This window comes from Cavia porcellus, unplaced genomic scaffold (genome assembly GCF_034190915.1).
Source record: "Cavia porcellus strain 051 isolate PalLab524CR breed Dunkin Hartley unplaced genomic scaffold, mCavPor4.1 scaffold_19, whole genome shotgun sequence".
NCBI classification, from domain to species: domain Eukaryota; kingdom Metazoa; phylum Chordata; class Mammalia; order Rodentia; family Caviidae; genus Cavia; species Cavia porcellus.
Window position 1 is genome coordinate 45,440,664 of NW_026947502.1, and position 20,223 is coordinate 45,460,886.

Genomic DNA, 20,223 nt, shown 5'->3' on the forward strand with positions numbered 1-20,223 from the left:
CCAAGGAGTGGAACCCAGGCCAATCTGGGAGTTCCGAGTCGGCTCCAGATTCTGAGATCACCGCCCCTTGCAGAGATGGTTTATGGCTGGGGCCCCTCCACCTGATTCATGCTCCTGTCCCCCTTGAGTAGACCTGGGCTGTCAGGTACCCACCCCTTGTTCTGCCTCCCACTTTTGCTGTCAGTTTTACTTTCCTCATAACCGTTTGTGTGTAATTAATTTCTTTAACCTAAATATGGGAGCTAGATGAGTCCTTGGTAAATATCTTGTTAGTTTTGGATCTCTGTGTCTGCTAAAAGTTGCATATAATTTCAGTTCTGCTGTATTTCTGGAGAGATTTCCCTATAGACTTGTAGCATCCACAGAATTCACTTTTCTTTTTTTAGATCACTGTAAGGGATAATGGGAAGGGGCAACACCAAATGACCAAGCCCGCGATGGCCCTCCAGTGAATGTTGGTGTCTCCCCAGGGCTCTAGGATCTGTGTTCCAAGAAGTGCTGCAAGTCTCACTACTCAGACTCCTCCCGGGACCCTTTTCTCCCCCTGGCCCTTGAATATAGATGTTTCCTGGGGTTTGGTTGTCATCGAACTGACCTTTACATCCTTCTTGTTTTTGTGATCTCTTTTCTTCTGGCTCTGGGTCCTGCTGCTGCTTTCAGTGCCTCTTTGGGTGGATTCCTTTCACTCACTTAATATCTAGCTCTTGGCCTTCACAGTCTTCATGTGGAAAAGGGAGATAATAATACATATGTATGCAGCTTTTGTGCTGACTAAGTGAGGTGGTATGAGCACTTAACTTGGCAACAGTGCCTGGCACATGCTGAGCCTTCAGTGTGTGTTCATCATAGCCCCAGCATCCACTGTCCCTGTCCTGTGGAAGACACTTCTCATCAGAAACAGCCTGCCTGATGGATGACAGTCTCCTTACTGGATTGGAAGCCTACTAGCCTCTGACTCTCTCCTGTTAGCTCTCCTGCTTGCTAAGATCCATCTTGCACATTCTGTACTTTAACTAGTTCTGTGTACATACACACATACAAGCATGTGTGCAGGCATGTGCATGCAGGTAGTATTATTGGAGTCATCACCATTCCTCAGAGCTCATATATACTGGGTCAAGTTGAGCAAAAACTTGGAGAAGATGAGCAGAGAATTAATAAATATTTGCCAAATGCCATCAAAAGTGTCTTACATATATTTTAATCAGCATAGCACCCTTGTGTGGTATCTTGATCTGTGTTTCACAGAACTGAAGCCCAGTCTCTAATTTCTGGGTTACTCTAATTCTGTCTTGTGAGCCCAAGGAGCCTGCCGTTGCTTTTGAACTTTTGATTTAGGATTGGCTTGCCATCTAGGGTGACCCTGACCTGCTGGTAGGACCTATTACTTATCATCCACAGGGAGACTGGAGCAATGGAATGAGGTCAGAGGGGTGGCATTGATGCTCCCTTCTAACTAATTTTATACCTGGAGAAAGCATTTCCATATAGATTATCTTAGCTTCACAAAACCAACTGGGTTGACCCAGAAAATTACAGGTTGAAAATATGAAAGGCACACCTGTGCTCCTTGTTCTAGATATAGCATGCTTAATAAGAAAACTACCTTTACATGGGTTAGTTCCTTCAGGAAATGTAATCAATAGAACATGGCTGTAAATTTGCAATCCCAATAAAGTATGAACAGATTGCAACAATAAATAGAAAAACTAAGCACAAAATGAGAATAACTACATCCAAGTTGTTCATTATATCATTCATTTTGTGTTAAGAACTGTGAATGCACCAGTTCCAAGAATGTTTTCTATGCCTTCTGTTGCAAGGTGAATGCAAGTAGTGTGGGAGAGGGCTCCATCCGAATCATCTACAGTTTTCTCTGAATTGCAGCAAGGTAGCCAGAAGGCATATAGCTGAGGAGAAAGCCTTTGGCAGCACTCTGTAGGATTGGACCAAGAAGGTTGTGAGGGTTGCATGAAACATGTTGGGATAGGATATTGGAGTGTGCTTCGGGGGGGCGGGCGCTGTCTGTCCTAGCTTTGCTGTAGACTCCTTACAATACTGGGGTGCATTAAAGTGGCTCTGGGCAGTAAGAATGAGAATGTAAGTGGACAGGTAGTTCTTAAACTTCTTTTCAGATAGTGACTGTATGCAAGACAATAGGGATTTCCTCTTTTCTGATACAGAAAGCCTAGCATAAAAAAAGAGTTCAGCATAAGGAAGTTGAGTCTAGAATGTGGGTGTGAAGTCAAATGAAGTGTGCTTTATTCCTATGAATGGTGAATTGAAGCAGGTTCTGAAAGTGCTGTATGTGATGGAGGAAGTCGTTCTTGTAAAAAGGAGACAGAGTACAAATATTAAGTAACCAGAATAGGCCTGACTCCTTTAAGTGGGCTGAGGCTCTGCCTGGCTCTGCACTCTCGCTGTGTCTGGGGTACATGCTTCATTCTGTTGGCATTGCTGGTTTGTGTAACCACTGAGCATATGCTCATGAGGGCAGGGCTGTGTTGTTAGTCTTGAGCAGGGTAACTGCCTGTCTGCCTTCCCCCTCTGCTGATGTTCCCCCTGTGTGTGTGTGTATGTGTGTGTGTGTGTATACTATAGTGCTTAACCCTAAAGGATACCTGCCACAGGTGTGCCTGCCCTATTGCTGTGGTCTGGGTACTGCCTTCGTGTGCCAAGATGATGCCATGCCACTTTGCTGTGGCCATTGCTTTGGCCTCAGTATCCTTACGAATTCTTTGATTTACTGTGAGAATCAAGTCAATGGAGTGTGCTTCAATTCACCATTCATAGGAATAAAGCACACTTCATTTGACTTCACACCCACATTCTAGACTCAACTTCCTTATGCTGAACTCTTTTTTTATGCTAGGCTTTCTGTATCAGAAAAGAGGAAATCCCTATTGTCTTGCATACAGTCACTATCTGAAAAGAAGTTTAAGAACTACCTGTCCACTTACATTCTCATTCTTACTGCCCAGAGCCACTTTAATGCACCCCAGTATTGTAAGGAGTCATGATACACATGAAAGTGCCTTTAAAACCATGAAGTGTTGGTGATTTAAGATGTGTCTGTCTGTCTGTCATTGTAACTCTTTTAGAGTGGGTTAGAGTTTACACTTGGTATAAAAATAGCCCTAATAACGTAAGTTCTGATTTACTCTTTGATTTCTCATCTTCTTGCCCTGAAGTTATCATTTTATTAGTAAATGTTATGAGTATTGTATGACACAGGAATTGAAACTGGGATTTTTATCTGACACAGACAACTTATCTGAATAGTGTTACCAGCACAACTCAGTGTCTCCTATGACTATTGATTATGCCTTGCTGTCTCCTGCCTAGAATTTAAGGCATCGGATGAGACATCTAGACATTCTGAGACCTGGAGTTCTGCCTAAGTACTAAAAGCATATGTGCTGCTCTCATTGACTAAAGCAATTCATTTGAAGATATATTAAATAAGAGGTAACATGGTCTTACTGACATAGGACAGGATTCAGACAGAAAAGGGTGTTCTTGTCCATGGAGGCATCATGCTCTACTGGGCTTTCTGCATAAGTTCATGCTAAAGAGTGCGTAATAGGAAGGCAGAAATAGTATAAGAGAAACAGGAACAGGCAGAAATGCAAAGAAGATGTTTAACTGTTTATTATTAGAGGGTAGAGTAAAACACAATTAAGAAATGACAGAAGAGGAGGCGATAAGAGGGACACTAAAGACAAAAATTGATAATTTAGACAGAAGTGGAAGGAAATTAATCTTAATTGAACACCTGTGAAACTGGTACTTTCACATACTTGATAATATTTAGTTATTAAATCATGCTACAAAATAAATGCACTTATCCCCATTTTTTTCTCTAAAAAAACTGAGGCTTGTAGATATTGAATAACATGCCCAAGATTGTTGAGTTTAGAAATGACAGAGCTGGTGGTGTCAGGGCCTGGGACAGTGTGTGGGATGCTAATGACTTAGCACTCATTACGAAGTATAAGTGGCATGGTAAAAAGAGAGAGGCAGCCAAGTGCCATATAATTAAGGTAGAAGTAGCAGTAAATCAATTACAAACTATCATAGTTTTTTTAAAAAAAAATCTTTGAAAAGAGTCAGTTTTCCAAGAGTATGTTTTTAAAAACTGGAGATACTTACACTGGATTGAATGCAAGTTGAGTTTCAAAGTGTGCATACACATCAATAAAGTGTACATCCCTGCTGAGCCCGGCATTCACACACACTTGGAATCCACTGACATAGTCTTTCAGCTTGAAGTGCAGGAATAAACTCACCAGCCTTAGTTGGCTCCTTCTCAGGCACAAGTGGGGAGACTGCTGTGTGCATGGCCACCAGCACATGTGCCACTGCGGCTCACACAGCTGCCTCCATGAATATAGCATTGTGTGATGCACTTCCATAGCAAATGAAATAATTCAATAGCTGGTTAAAAATGTACTAAATATATCCTCATAAATTCTTTAAATATATCCTACTTTGAAGTCTGTGTCCTTGAAAAATCTGGCTTTTGAAAACTTCCACCATTGTTATCGAATATTGAGCAGTGTGGTAATAGCACTGAACTGACTATATGCCAGTTGTTCTATCTGGAATTTTTATATCCATTGTCTCATGTAGGGCGGAACTCCTGAGTTCAGGTGAAGATTTAAGAAAAAAATTATTAGGAGAGGGTTATACAAGGGGAGTTGGTGTGGAAGTCCATTGAAGATGGCCAGTGAGATCGTACTTTGATCTGTCCGTGACAGCCAAAGGGCTTAGGCAATTACAGAAAAAGAACCAAAGGAGAAAACCAAAATCCTCAACAAGCTAAAAAATAAGACAGTCATTTACTGAGGGAGAAATACAGTAAAATGTAAAGCAGTTAGCTGGGTTCTGAGCCTAAAAGTTTCCCTAGTAGCCAGGATTTTAGCACAGTGCAGGAATAGTGTTTTAAATATCACTGGATTCTAAAACATTTTTAGACATTTTCCAACATGAAAGACAATTTTGAACTGTCTGTCTTGCAATTTGTCCCAAGAAACACAATGCAGGAGCACAATAAGAATAACACTAAATAAAATATTATCAAGTCAAAATCTCCAGGAAATAGAATGAATAATGTGGCACTAGCAAGTAAAGTGTATTTTAGAAATGGAGATGATCCTCCATCAATCTCTCAGTGTTACTTATTACACTAGCATGTTGAGGGGGAAAACAAAGTAATTTAAGTAGCTATAGAATACTTCTTAAAACTCAACATTTATGCACAGTGAGAACCAGTGGTGAATCAGTGCTTCAGGGAACATTATTGGCTTAATAAAGAATGTCTATCAGAAATCTCTTAAGGGCACATCATACATAATGAAACTTTACCTTGAGACATAAACAAGGCAAGGAAGTTTGCTGTCATTGCTTCTACTTGAAATTTCCTCAATTCCAGCTAATGTAATAAGAAATGATAAAGACATGTGATGTGTATAAATTAGAATAGAAAAACTGACTGATATTATTTACAGATGAAAGGATTCTATGTGGAACGTTCAAGAAAAGCTTTGAATAAACAGTGAGAGAGCTGAGTTCATTTCCTTGATTCAAGATAAAAAATTAGTAACATTCTTATATATCAATAAAAGCCAATTAGAAAATATAATTTAAAATATTTCAATCCACAAGCCATCCTTATTCTAAAATACCTTGAAAACAAAATCCTTATGATTTTGTAAGATCTTTATGAAGAGTACTGTGAAGTAATAAACATATGAACATAAAAGTAGACCTGATGAAATAGGCAAATATATTCATGGGTGGGAATGTTCAACATTGTGAAGATGTTAACTTACTCCTAAATTGATCTATGAATTCTATGTAACTCATGGCAAAAGTCCAACAGAAATTTTAAAATCAACCTGCAAAGTAAATCTTAGAATTCATGTAGAAAAATCCAAGAACAGCTAAGATAAACCTCAGGGTATAAGTTGAGCAGTGTTACCCTATCAGATATTGAGACTTGTGAAGCAATAGTAATTAAAACAATGTGGTAACTGTACAGAGACAGCTAGACATATGGAAAATAGTAGCAAACCCCATAAGCATAAGATCCATAAGTATAATGAAATTTGATGTGCATTTCATTAATTCTGAGAAACAGTTCTGTTTTATCCCTGAAATGCAAGTTTATCTTATCATCTATAGTGTCTTATGATTGGCATCAGCCAGGTTGCAGACCTAATATAGTTTTATGAAAGTCTCCAAATAATAATATTAGGATTGATGGGTTATGGAATGGCAAGGGTTAAAAGTCAGAGAGAAAAGAAGAACTTTTCATAAATGGTGCTGGGCATTTGCTTATAAATGTAAAATTAGAATACCAGCTACAAAATGACAATCAGGTAGAATAAATTTGTGATTCTGAGAGAACTTCATACAGGAGACCATCTTAAAGACTTGGGGGCCAGGGAAAGGTTTCTTATACATAACAGGTAAGCACAACCCAAAAGGAAAAGACTGATCACTTTGACAGCATTTACTTTTTACAAAATTCTGCAGAGAAGCTATTTGTAGCAAAATGGGAAAGGTAAGTTGCATGTGCATTATGTGCTATGTACCTTTCTTTTATCTGATACATCTTAATTAGGGAAAGTTAGAATGAGAGAGAATTCTTGTAAAGAGATGTGGCCACACATTCAACCAACGACTGGCATCGAGGCTGAGTGATTCCACTGATAACACAGATCAGGAAGAGGAGCTAAGAAACAGTTGGCAGAGCTGAGCAGATTTCTCCCTAGAACAGTGATGGCAAACCTGTGGAATGTGTGTCACAGCAGGCATGCGGAGTCCTCTTTGTTGGCATGCAAGCCAAGTGTGATAGTTGTTTTTTCTAAACTAAAACCTCAGCATGCAGGTTTAATTGCAGAGTTGGCACTTCATGATAAATAAGTGGGTGTGAGGCGTCAGTGTGTGCATGGGGCTCTAAAAAGTTCTCCATGGCTGCTGTAGGAGGAAGCCTGAGTGAGTGGAGGCTGGGCCATGCTGCCTGGTTCCAGATGGGTGGGATTGATGAGTTATGTGGATGCTTGTTTCTGACCTTGCTTGGTTTGACCACTGCCTGTGTCCCACCTGCAGATAAAATATTTATAATAGTGCTCTTGTAAGAAAAAATCAGACAAAGACCTGCTGGCACACTTGAAAGCTGCAGGTCTCTTTACTCCCTGTTTTGTTCCATACTGTATTTTTTTCACTCATTCACATGCTCCCCTGGAAGTCACTTTTCTGCTGGGGCTGTGATCTATGGATCTGTAGTTTGGGCACTGCGGCTCCTGTCTTGAGAGGGATACATCTATGTGATGGGAAAGGGAGTAGGGAACAGAGGAAGAGCACTTACAAGCCTCATACTGCTTGGGCTTAGACATGCTCTTTACCTTCTGATTTATGCCTTGTAATAGCTATCTGTGTTGGCTGTATTACTATCCTTCCTTACCAATGATGGAACAAAGATCTGGAGAGGGCAATTTATGTATGCAAATTGCTGTCCCTGTCTCTGTCTGACTCTGAGCCCCCTGTGATATAGAGAAAATGACCTATATATGCAGCATGTGGATAAAGCATCAGGAGCACAGGAGTGATGGGGACAAGAGGACCACAGGGAAGAAGTGGCCTGCAAGCAGAGCTGTGACATGAGGGTAGGACTGGCCACCACTTCATAGAAACCACTGTTAAATTTAGTGCATTGTGCTCAGTGTAGGGTCACTGCAGGGACAGCCTTCCCAGTGAGCATGACATGTGGAACCTACAGATACCATGATCACCTAGGTGCTAGGGCACCACATGTGCCTGCCATCTCCAGCCAACTGTCAAATGTAGGCCCACAAATGATGGCCTGTTTGGGTTGGGGGAGGTTCTTTCTGAACTATTGCAGGGAAAGAAGGTCATAAAATGTCACATTGTCTATTATGTATCTCCAGTGTTTAATTCTTAGCACTAGGAAAAAAGAAATTTAAAAATCTTCCTGTATGTGTGTGTGAATGTGTGCATAGGACGTGGTATTTCTGAGGACACGTCTTCAAACGCAAGTGTGGGTAGCTATTTTTAGGTACCCTTCCTCCCAACAGTGCTGTTTAAAGATTCAGCTCAGGCTGCTAATAGTTATATTTATAACCATTCTGTCGACGGCCCCAGCATGAATGCTGCTGCAGATGATGCTATTCTTGGAGGCAGTTGCCATGGTTACCATTAACCCTTTTGCTTTGGAAGCATCTATCCGTCGGATGCTTTATTCCCTTAGGGTGCTCAATAGCATTTAAAGGCAAAAGTGTGCTGTGAAATAGAAATAAAAATTGAGTGCTTTTTAGGATGAACTAATGAATAAACTCTATAAATGAATGGGCAGCACTACTAATTAATATTAGTAGAAGTTTGCCCCTTTTGGCCTTAAAAAATATAACAGTTAAGGTGGCTTTGTAGCTACTCCTGAGAATGGACATGATAAAATCATCTTTTAAATTTGAGCATAGACAAAGGTATGAGAAAGAAGACTCAGTCCTTTAAGATACATTGTTCCTGCTTCACTACCTATGATTTCTTTAAGTTAGCAATTTAATGAGTTTTAACATCTTAAGTATTTATTTCGCGTATTCATTCATTAACTGGAACTCCACTATAACAAGCTCTGGAATCAGTGTTCCTGAAGTCATGATGCATTCCTGATTTATCTGGAAGGACTCACGGGTGGGGTTGAAAGCAAATAGAACAGATCCATAGTCCATTATGTAGACATCTTAATTCCCTGCACTTTCAGTGATTCTCAACCATAAGATATGCAATATTTAAAATGTGTTTAATTCTCTTACTCACATGTGCTAAAAGTTGGGAGAGAAGTTAAATATTATACCATAAAGTATACACCATTGTCAGGCATGGCAGTGTATGCCTGTAATCTCAACACTTGGGAGACTGAAGCAAGAGGATTGCTGTGAATTTGAGGCCAGCCTGGGCTACATGGTGAGTTCAAGTCTAGCCTGAACTGCAGAGTAAAACCCTGTCTCAGACAAAAAACAGAAACAAAAATAAAAACTCAAATATTTTCTACAGAAATGCAGAAAAATGACTATTTGCTGATACCCTCAAGGATAAATGGTGATTTCACAGGTAGAGAAACTAGAAAAGCATCTTCTTAGGCAGTGGCTGGGGCTTGAGTGGATCTCTGTCGGTGGACTGCTGAGAACACTGTACTGAGGAGTTGCTGTTTACTGAGGAGCCACCAAGGATTTTTGAGAAGAGTTGACCTGATCTGACTTCTTTATGAAAATCGCTATGTGATAAGGTGTTGTGATAATGGAATGTGAGGTGTTTCTGGGGGATTCTGAAATGCATAGAATTGTAGGAAAGTGGTTCTTTGAACTGAACTATCTTCCATTCTTATATGCACAGGAGACTTTTTTTTTTTTTTTTTATCGGTACTGGGGATCGAACTCACGACCGCCTGCTTGCAAGGCAGTTATAGGTGCTTAATGCCACAGAGCTAAATCCCCAGCCCCACACAGGAGACATTTTTATGCTCTTATTAAATGCCAGATACAGTGCCAATCATGCTGGGGGAAGCAGGGTATTAAGTGTGTAGGCACAAATACACACACCAGTGGGAAGACAAATGATTCTTGCTCTTTAGAACCTCTCACTTAATTGTAAGACATGTATCTCTGGAATGAATAGTCTGTCTAACAAGTTGGTTGTAAAATATAATTTATAAGTGAGGAAGGAGTAGTTGGAGGATATAGTCAAAGTCTGCTACCGAGAACAGTGCAACATCTGAATTTCAACTCCAGCACATTGGTTGCTAATTCCTATAGTGGGGTGAAGAGGAAGGAGAGAGACACTCCAGAGTCAGTGGGTGACTGTCTGGGAGCATGGAACGCCTTCCTAGAAAGTCCTATTCTTACCCCCTTCCCCAGACTCGATCTGGCTCTACCTCCTGTGTACATTGTTGCACTCCTGTCCCTGGGCACAGAAGGTCCCCTGGTAGTACTGCTCTCGCAGGGTGTGGTCACTATTTGGTAGCCCTTTTTCTCTGCCTTTCTCTGAGTCCCATCTTCCTGACCAGGTCAGGCTGCAAGGTCCTACAAGGGCAGCAGTTGATCTTATTGTGTATTTCGTTCCCTAGATTAGATCTTCACTTATGATAGGTACCAGTGAATGTCAAATGAATAAAAGCATGAAAATAAAAATTAAGAAATGATTAATGGCTTTTTGGGAGAGTGGATTTTTAAAAGAATTTATTGAGAATTATTTGACACATATCCAAGACACAAAGAATAATGTACTCATCAATTTTGTGTCTACTTCCCATCTTAAGGGATGGATTTCTTTTTCTTAATTTAAAAGAACAAAAAAGGGTAGAAATGATACAGAATTTCTAAACAAAAAAAAAACCATTAAGAAATCATCACTAGTTGATTCTTTGAGCACTTTGAAGCCCCTGTGAGTGTGCCTTTCAAAAGGAAGGGCAAACCCCAGGGAGAGCACGCAGGACTCACAGGCACCCCTGGTTTCTGTACACCCTGGACTCTAGAATTCCAAAGTCCACATGGCGCTGTCCTTGGTTCTGAGATTCTTCCCCTGGCCACTGTTTCTAGAATAGCATAATGTGAACTTCGACACCTAAACCTCAGTGTTCCAGAGTACCATACGTGCTATGCTCCTATTTCTTTCAGCCTCAGGCCACTGCGTTCTGGCTTCTGACTGGACACAGCTGTCTGCTGTAATGGCTTAGCCCTGCACCCTCAGACAGTGTCCTCCCTCCTCCCCAGGACCCAGCTTCAGGGACAACAGGTTTCATCCTCCTCTACTGCTTATTCCTTATGGAAAAAACACTCTTGGCACCAACCTGTCTGTTTGTTAGCTTGCCACCTGCCTTTTTCTCCCTAAGGAAGAGCACAGCAGACACATTCCTGTCATGCTTGTGCCCATGCTGAGCAGACAAGGCAGAATGTGCCTGCTGTTTTGGGCTGCTGTCCTGCATAGAGTGGTTTGCCAAGAAGAGAATCTGGTGTTGCCCTCTGCAGTCAATCAGGCCTCAGCTGGAAACCCCCATCCATGAGTTCCAGCAGGCATAGAGAGGAACCTGAGGAACACAGAGCTGGCAAAGATGCTGCTTTAGAAAGGGACTCTGGGATGCAGCAAATTTTTGTCTCCTTCAGTTTCTTCTTTACACATGCAGAAGGCAGGAAAATACAGTGTAAAAACCTGCAGTCCCTGACACAGAGCCAGTGCTTCCCAAGTATTGGCTGTTATTTTAATTATTGCCTTAATAATATGACAGTAAAGTTGCCATGTGATATTTTCTGTTGTCTCTTGGAATTTAGTAATACCAATGATATCCTCACAAGCACAAATTTCAGAATCAAGCATACTAGATTGTTGTTCTCTAGTTTATTTTACCTTGTTGACAGAATAACTATGTATTTATGGGTAACAAAGTAGAGATGCCTGGATTTGAATGTGAGCCTAGTTATTAGCTTGGACAAAAAGCACAGGATCAAGCCTCAGTGTCTCATATCCTACATCAGAGGGAGATGCTAGCATCTGCTTCATGGTGTTGCTAGAGAACTTCTGGAATGGGCCTTTGTGCTTCTTCAGTGTTAGAGAGCACAGGAGCTGTCTGAAAGACCTTCAAGATGTGGTCCTGACTAGGCAGGTCTCTGGTGAGGCCAGTGTTGGCAACCCTGAGACAGCACACTGAGAAGATGGAGTGACAGCAGACCATAGTGACTGTACCCAGAAAATGATCCTTGCCTTGTTAGTTGTCATACTCTAGTGATCTGAAGCCAAGCCCACCACCTCTGGAGTCTGAGATTACTTGTCACAAGACAGCATTCAGCATTAATTAATTAATAAGGCAAAACTGACCTTATGCCGCATGCCAGGCCAAGGTGGAGACTGCAGCCTGTGGTTTGTGTTCTGGAATTGCTCATAGCCCAGGGGCCCCAAGAAAGAATACCTGGAAGGCCCCCCACCACCCCGCTACCAGGGCACAGCTTGACTCTGTCCTTGGCCTGTGACTCTCGTACTATGAATTATACCTGTCAGACCCGGGGTGCTTGTTCTCCATCTGCAGCAGGAGCACTGGCCCTCTCTTCCTCTGCATCTTTTCTTCCTGAGACTCTGTCTTCTTTGTGGCTCTGTGTCTGCACTCCTTTTAGCTTCCTCCTTTAGATCTCAGGCTAAACTCTCTTAGGTAGCCGGTTTCTCTGTATCTGGCATCAGGCATTTGCTGGGCACCACGGGTCAGTGCACTCCTCCTCTTGTCCCTCTGTCTTGGGCTTCCTCTGTGGTCTGTATGATCACACAGGTTTAGCATGAACTCAGAGCAGCACTTCAGGCTGAGTGTAGGCCTGTGTCCAGCCATCTCCATGGATTTATGAGTCGCTAGCTGCAGTGTACTGTGCTCTTTTCTGTCTCTAGCTGCCTGAGTCCTCCCAGCTCAAATATAGCCACTTGTTACTTGCTGAATGGCCTCCTGCACAGCCTCTCCTTCTCTGCTTCTGGTATAGAAGCTACCACATACCCTTGTCTCTCTTAAAAGTTTTTATTTGACATCTATAAGATAGCTTAAACATTACTGTATATGCAATTCAGTGGCATTAGGCTGTGTTCAAAATGTACAATTATTACTATTATTTTTTAATGTTTTATATCACCCAAATAGAAACTGTCTTCACTGAGCAATAATTGTGCATTTGCACATCTTTCCTTGATATTCTCTAATCTACTAGTGCCGATTCCAGACATTTCCTGTATGTGGAGTCTATAATATTAGTGCTTTTGTGACTTAGCATAATGTCTTTAAGGTTCATTGACATTAGAGCATGTAAGAAATTTTTAATTACTTTTCTGGCTGAATAATATTCCATTGCATATACACAATTGATATACAATTGAATAATATATACATTGCATATAACAATTGATAAACATACTTTATCAATTCATTGTTGATATGAATATTTCAGTGTTCCTTTCTATTGTGAATAATGCTGCATTAAACATTGGAATACAGGTATCTGAGTCCCTTTTCAATTTGGGGGAGTATATAACTAGGAGTGGAGTTGCTAGGAATGGTGATTCTACAGTTAGCTTGCTTTGAAGAACCACTGAACTTTCCTACGTTGGTCATACCTTTTTACATTCTCGTCAGTAATGGACAGTGGTACTGTTTCTCCATGTACTTACCAACACTTGGTATTTTCTTTTTTTCTGATTATAGCCATCCTTACAAGTAGGAAATGGTATCTCACTGCTTTTTTTTTTAAATAAAAGTGGGTTATTTTAAATTATTTTGACAGAAAAAGACGATCTTTTCCATAGAGAGAAGAATGGCATAACAGAGCATGTTTGCTTATTTTATCTTACTTTTTATTTTTTATTGATTTTTGGAGCTCCTTTTTATTTTATTGATACATTTAAAATGTACACAGTGATCACATTCATCATAGGGAATTTGTACCTGTACATGGTGTATCTTGAATCTTTTTTCCCCTAATATCCTCCTTCCCTTCAGCCCCTATTACCCTCCTTGACAAAAACTTCATTTCTATTTTTCTTTCTCTTCTCTTCCTTCTTTCCCCTCTCCTTTACCTCCCCAAATTTGAACATTTTCATCTTATTTCCCAATATCCATTATAATTATCATTTTTATTTACATGTTTGGTTTCTCACACCAGAGCAACAAGGTGATATTGGAACATGTGTACTTGATTTACTTCACTTAAAACTATGGCCTCAAGGTGCGTTCATGTACCCATAAATGCTTCAGGTTTATTCTTCTTCACAGCAGAGTAGTATTTCACTGTGTAAAAAAAAATCTCACATCATTTTATTCCTTTATCCATTGATGGGCATTGGGGTTGTTTCCAAGATGTAGCTTTTACAAATCGTGTTGCTACAAATATGGGTGTGCATATATTGCTGTGGTATGTGTTTTAATTCTTTTAAGAAGCTACCAAGAAGGGGAATAGCTGAGTCAAATGGAACCTCTAACTTTATTCAGTAATCTCCATATGATTTCCACAGGTGCTGCACCAGTTTACACTCCCAGAGTTTAAACTCCCAACAGAGGAGAAGGGTTCCTTTTCTCCCCGCAGCCCTTCTAGCCTGTATTATTGGTGGACTTCCTGATAATTGCCATTCTTTCTGGAATGAGATGAAATCTCAGTGTTATTTTAATTTATATTTCTTGAATAACTAGTGATGTTGCACATTTTTCATATATTTATTTGCCATTTGTACTTTTTCACCTGAAAGTATCTGTTCATTTGAGATACCTATTTTTGGATTGGGTCTTTAAATTGGGGGATCTGATTCTTTAAAGTTCTTTCTCTTTGTCTGTGGAACAGCTACATAAGTTTTTCCCGGTCTGTGGATTGTCTCTTCACTCTGTTGATGATTTGTTTTGCTATGCAAAAGCTTGTTAATAACATGAAATGTCATTCATTGATTCTTTCTAATACTTCACCTGAGATTGTGGTTTTGTTCATAAACTATTTGCTTACGCCTATATCTTCATGAGTTCTACTCATTCTTTCAATAGATTTAGGGTTTCTGTTTTAATACTTAGATCCTTGGTCCATTTCAATTTTACTTTTGTGCACGGTAACAGATAAGGTATAGGTTTAATCTTTTGTGTGTGGAAAGCTAGTTTTCCTAGCAACATTTATTAGACACTGTCTTTCTTCTAGTTAATGTGCTTGGCACCTTTGTCAAAGATAAAGCGGCTGAGTGTGTTTGGAGTCATTTCTGCATCTTCCAATCTTTTCCACTGACCATCGGGTCTGGTTTTCAGCTTTGTAGTGTACTTTCAAGTCAGGGATTGTGATGTCTGCTGCCTTCCCTCTCTTGCCTAGAACTGCTTTTGCTATTCAAGGTCTCTTCTGATTCCAGATGAATTTTAGGATTGTTTCTCTAGTTCTGTGAGGTATGTTACTGGTATTTTGTTGTGATTGCATTGAATCTATATAGTTTTTTTTTGAAGTATGGCCATTTCCACTATATTGCTTCTTCCTAGTCAAGAGCAAGGGACATTTTTCGATATTCTGATATACTCTTCAATCTCCCTTTTCAGAGTACTATAGTTTTCAATGAAAAGGTCTTTTACTTTCTTTGTCAGATTGATTCCTAAATATTTCATTTTTCAATGCTGTTGTCTCACTGTTTTAGATTGGTATTTCCCTAAGGACTAATAATGTTAAGTATCTTTTCACCCATTGTTTGGCCATCCGTGTGTCTTTGAAGAAATATCTGTTCATCCTTCAGCCATTGTAAAATTGGGTTATTTTTTTTTTTTTGCTTCTAAGTTATAGTTCTTTCTATATTTCAAATATGAAGCTTTTATCAGATATATGATTTATAAACTGTCCCCTTCTATAGATTTTTTTTACTTTCTTAAGAATATACTTTCATGCACAAAAGCTTTTAATTTTGAAGTCCAATATGTCTGATGTTTAGATACTGTGTTCTTTTGCTTGTGTTTTTGGTGTTATATTTCAGAATATAATGCCAAGCCCAAAATCATGAAGATTTATTCCTGTATATTATTCCAAAAGTTTTATGTTTTAGCCTGGGTATCTAGGGCACTGATTCATTGTGAGTTAATTTTTGTATTTTGCATAAGATAGGTGTCAACTCCATTCCTTTGTACAGAAAAATCTTACTGTCCCACTGCCATTTGTTAAAGACATTTTCTTTTTATAAAATTTCTTTCTAAAAATTTATTAGTACTTTTTTGTAGTTCATGAAGTTTGCAGTAATTTTGGGAAGTGGTTATATGTACATACTCTACTTGTTTTTTGTTTTTATCCTGTTTTTCTTCCATCCCCGCCTCCAGTTCTCCTATCCTGTTTTTTATTCTTGTTGATATTATTAGTCTTAGGTCATGTTATGGAATATAATATTTACATTAGCTGAGGATATTAGGTTCCTGTGCATGGAGTTTCTTTATTCTACTTATTTACCCTTTCTCTTCTCTAATCGCTTGCCCTGTTTTCCTTGGATCATATTACCACTGAAACAGACTCATCTCCTTGTACCTTTCTGTCCATCCTTTATTATTCTTTTTGTAATTTGCATCACTCAAATGAGTGATATCATACAGTATTTATGCTTGTGTTCCTGGCTTATTTCATTTGAAATTATATTTTCTAATTGCATCCATTTTCCTGCAAATGTCTCAAATCTGTCCTTCTTTCTAGTACAATAGTATTCCATTATATATGGGTATTGCATTTTTTAAATCCTGTCATCTGTTGATGGGTTTATGGGCTGCTTCTGGGATTTAGCTTTTACAGATTATGGTGCTATAAACATTGGTATGTTGTATCATTGTAGTATGATGAATTAAACTTTTTGGGGATGATACCTAACAGTGGAATACCTGGGTTATATAGAATTTCTAATTTCAGGTTTTTTTGGTGGTGTTGGTACTGGGGATTGAACCCAGAGTCTTGTGCATGCAAGGCAAGAGCTCTACCACTGAGCCATATCCCCAGTCCTCTAATTTCAGTAAGTCCTCTAATTTCAGTTTTTGAAAAATTGCCACACTGATTTTCATGATGGTTGTACTAGTTTGCATCTTCCAGTGATAAGGCAGTTTCCTGTTTCAGCACAGCCATACCAGCATTTGTTAGTTTGATTTACTAATGATTGCCATTTGTTTCAGAGTGAGATGGAATCTTAGCATTTTTTAAATATGAATTTCTTTAGTGACCAGAGATATTAAACATATTTCATGTTTGTTAAGCATTTATATTTTTCTTCTATAGTGTTTATTCTTTATTCATTTTTTAGCCCATTTATTGACTCTGTCTTTAATTTTAAATGGTTTGAATTTTTTGAGTTCTTTGTGTATTCTAGATATTTGTCCTCTGAGGAGTAGCTGACAAAATTTTTTCCCTCATTCTGAGGGTTGTGCCTTTATTCTTTTACTGTACTCAGCTTTTTAGTCTGATACAATCCTGTTGGTTGATTCTTGTTATCTCTTGTGTGATTTGGGTTCTGTATAGGAAATTCTTTCCTATACCTATATCTTCAAGTGTTTTGTTTATTTTATCCTCCAGGAGGCTTAATGTTTCTGTTTTGAAACATTTGTTAATGTTTTATTGCAGTTTTGATCCATTTTAATTTTAATGTAATACTTGGTGAGAGATAGGTACAATTTCTTTTTTTTTTTTTAATCGGTATTGGGGATTGAACTCATGACCGCCTGCTTGCAAAATCCCCAGCCCCACTTTATTCTTTTTCAAAGAGAGACCCAGTCTTCCCAATACCACTTGTTGAATAGGCTTTCCTCCAACATATGCTTTTACATTCTTTATTGAAGATCAAATAGTTGAATATGTCTGTAGTGGTTTCTGTATCCTCTATTCTGTTCCATTGATCCAAGTGTCTGTTCTAGTACAATGCTGCTTTTATCACTATTGATTTGTGGTATAGCTTGAAGCCAGATATTGTTATGTCTCCTGCTTTGCTCTTTGTTGTCCAAAATTGCTTTTGCTATTTTGGGTCACTTCTGGTTCTATATAAGTTTCAGAATTGTTTTTATACACCTGTAAATTGTGCAGTTGATATTTTGATTGGAACTGCATTGATAATAATATAATAGTTTGGGAATACCGTCATTTTGACAATGTTGATTCTGCCTGTCCCGGAGCATGGTACCTCCTTCCATGTGTGAGTCTTCTTCAGTCTCCTTTTTCAGAGTACTGTAGTTTTCTTTCACTTGTAAAATTCTTTCACTTTTAAAGAGACTGTTTTTCCCCATTTCATGAATTTGATACCTTCACTGAAAATAGACAATAGATATAGGCATATATTTCTTGAATTTTAGTTGTATTTCATGTATCTCTATGTGTATTGTGCCAGAACTATCTTCTTCTGCTTACTGTAGCTATGTGGTTATTTTCGAAATTTGGAAATGTGAGTCCTCCAGCATTGTGCATATTTTTCAGTAATGTTCTTGCTATTTGAGATCCCTTAAATTCCATAGGAAGCTGAGGGTCAGTTTTTCTCTTCTGAAAACAATACTGTTGTGATTTTTATAGAAATAGAAGTTTAATTTTTAATTGGGTGGCATTGGTATCTTATTTGCAGTTCATGAACATAGGATGACTTCCCACTTATTTCAGAATTTAGTTTTGTTAGCAATGTTGTATAATTCTTACTATGCAAATCTTATTTCTTTGATTAAGTTTATGTGATTTTTTTTGATTTTTTTTTATTTTATTTAAGGAGAAAAGAAAACAAAGAAAAAAAAACAGTGAAGGGGTACAAGTTATACAGATTTACAGGAGAAAAAAATGCGCAGTAGGCAATCACTAGTTAATGGATTACATATTGCCATCTTAGAAATAATTGTTCAAGTCACAAAATTAAAGCTTGTAGAGTGGACATTCCAACAATGATACTGCAAACAGTTCTGTTCAATGATCCAATAAAACTCTGTGATACCATTTTCCATCTTATACACTTAAATATACATGCAGTTATATAGTTTAGAGCACTTTCTTTTCCTCTCTTTTGTACAATGACTATTACACATTTTGGGTTTCATTGCTCCCACAGTTCTTATTGCTTTTTTGGAAGAGAGTTAAACCAAATGTGACATAACAGAACAGAATCGGTCAAGTCAAAAGGGTGGACATAATAGATAATATAAAAACATAATACAAGGTGATCAACAATGGTTACCATAATGCCTCCCGCTATTTCTAATAGAATTGCCTATATCATTAGTTGTTATACAATTGAACAAAACTGTAAAGAATAAAACCGACAAAACCAAAACATTGGAGATATTGTAGGTCTTCAAAAGTAGATAAAAGTCAACGAGAATGGGCGTTATAATGAATCTCATTATCTTCTCAGCTGATGCCTAAACTTTCGAACCTGATACTATCCAGCAAAACAGAATAGAGGAACCTTAGTCAAAAACAAGATGGTGAGAGTAACACAGGGCTTCAAATCGAGATAATAGAAAGTCAAAGTGGGTTACTATATTATATCCTGCTATATTTTCCCTTTAATTAAATGGATAAAAATAAAAAAGTAAATAATGGAGTGGAGATTGAGAAAAAAGAGGGCATAACAGCGAAACAGGGCAGATCAAAACATAACCATTTAAGCAGAATAGTGTTTCACCACCAGATAATCCTGACCCAAAAATAGTTACCATATTGACTCCCTCCCTGAAGTCCTTGAGTACAACTTCATATACTGTAGCATTAAGTATATCAAAACAATGTAAAACCATTTAAGAGAATGACAGCATTATAGAGTATTTAGAATCGACTAACAGAAAATGAACAATGGTCTCTGTATAATCTCCTTGTCCTTAAAAGGTTTTTGCTTATACTATCGTACATAACAAAATCCAATAAGATACAACCTGTTTAGACCATTGGAGACAGAAGAACAAAAGCTAGATGAGACTTCAAAACAAGATGGTACTAAATCAGCATTACCTATTAAGATGTCATTTTCTCCAAAAAAAAAGCTGTTCCTATCATCCAATCTTCTCTGTCTCATTTCTGTTGAGCTCTTTTTCTGTCAGTAGCTGTCAGTTTGTCTTCTTCATTTTGTTCTCTGCTCCACTCAAGTTTATGTGATTTTAATGTACAATATTATTTGGCTACCTAGTCTTTTGTGTTTTATTTGCACATATGCTATTATAAATGGAATTGCTTTCTTAATTTTCTTTCAGATTGTTCATTGCCAGTGTATAGAAATTCTACTGATTTTGTATGCTGCTCTTGTTTCCCATAACTTTTGTGAATTTATTAGCTCCTGCAGATTTATTAAATATTCTTTGGGATTTTCTGTTTTTAGGATTGTTTCATTTGTGAACACAGATAATTCTCCCATTTTTCTCCCATTTGAATGCTCTTTATTTATTTTTCTTATGTAATTGTTTGGGCTAGAATGTCAAGTACAAAGTTGTCAGAAAGTAGGCAAGTTGTCTTGTTCCTGATCTTATTGGAAGAGCTTTCAGTTTTTCTTCTATTGAATATGATATTAGTTGTGAATTTTTCATAGGCACCATTTATTGCATAGAGGAAGTGTCTTTATTTGTATTTTGATAAATTTTTTAATTATGAAAAGGTTTTGAATTTTTATAAATGTCTTTTCTATATCAATTAAAATGATTGTGTGGGTTTTTTGTTTATTGTATTAGTATAGTGTATTACA

At 38.2% G+C, this 20,223-nt stretch overlaps 1 protein-coding gene and 1 non-coding gene across 7 annotated transcripts in view; one reads left to right on the forward strand and one right to left on the reverse strand.

Moving 5' to 3' along the window:
- The window catches only part of Trappc9 (trafficking protein particle complex subunit 9), a 703,342-nt gene that overhangs the window by 338,296 nt on the left and 344,823 nt on the right, over positions 1-20,223 (forward strand). The window lies entirely within an intron of this gene.
- Trnaa-ugc (transfer RNA alanine (anticodon UGC)) lies at positions 16,456-16,526 on the reverse strand. The gene has a single exon. It is a non-coding gene; the product is annotated as a tRNA-Ala (tRNA).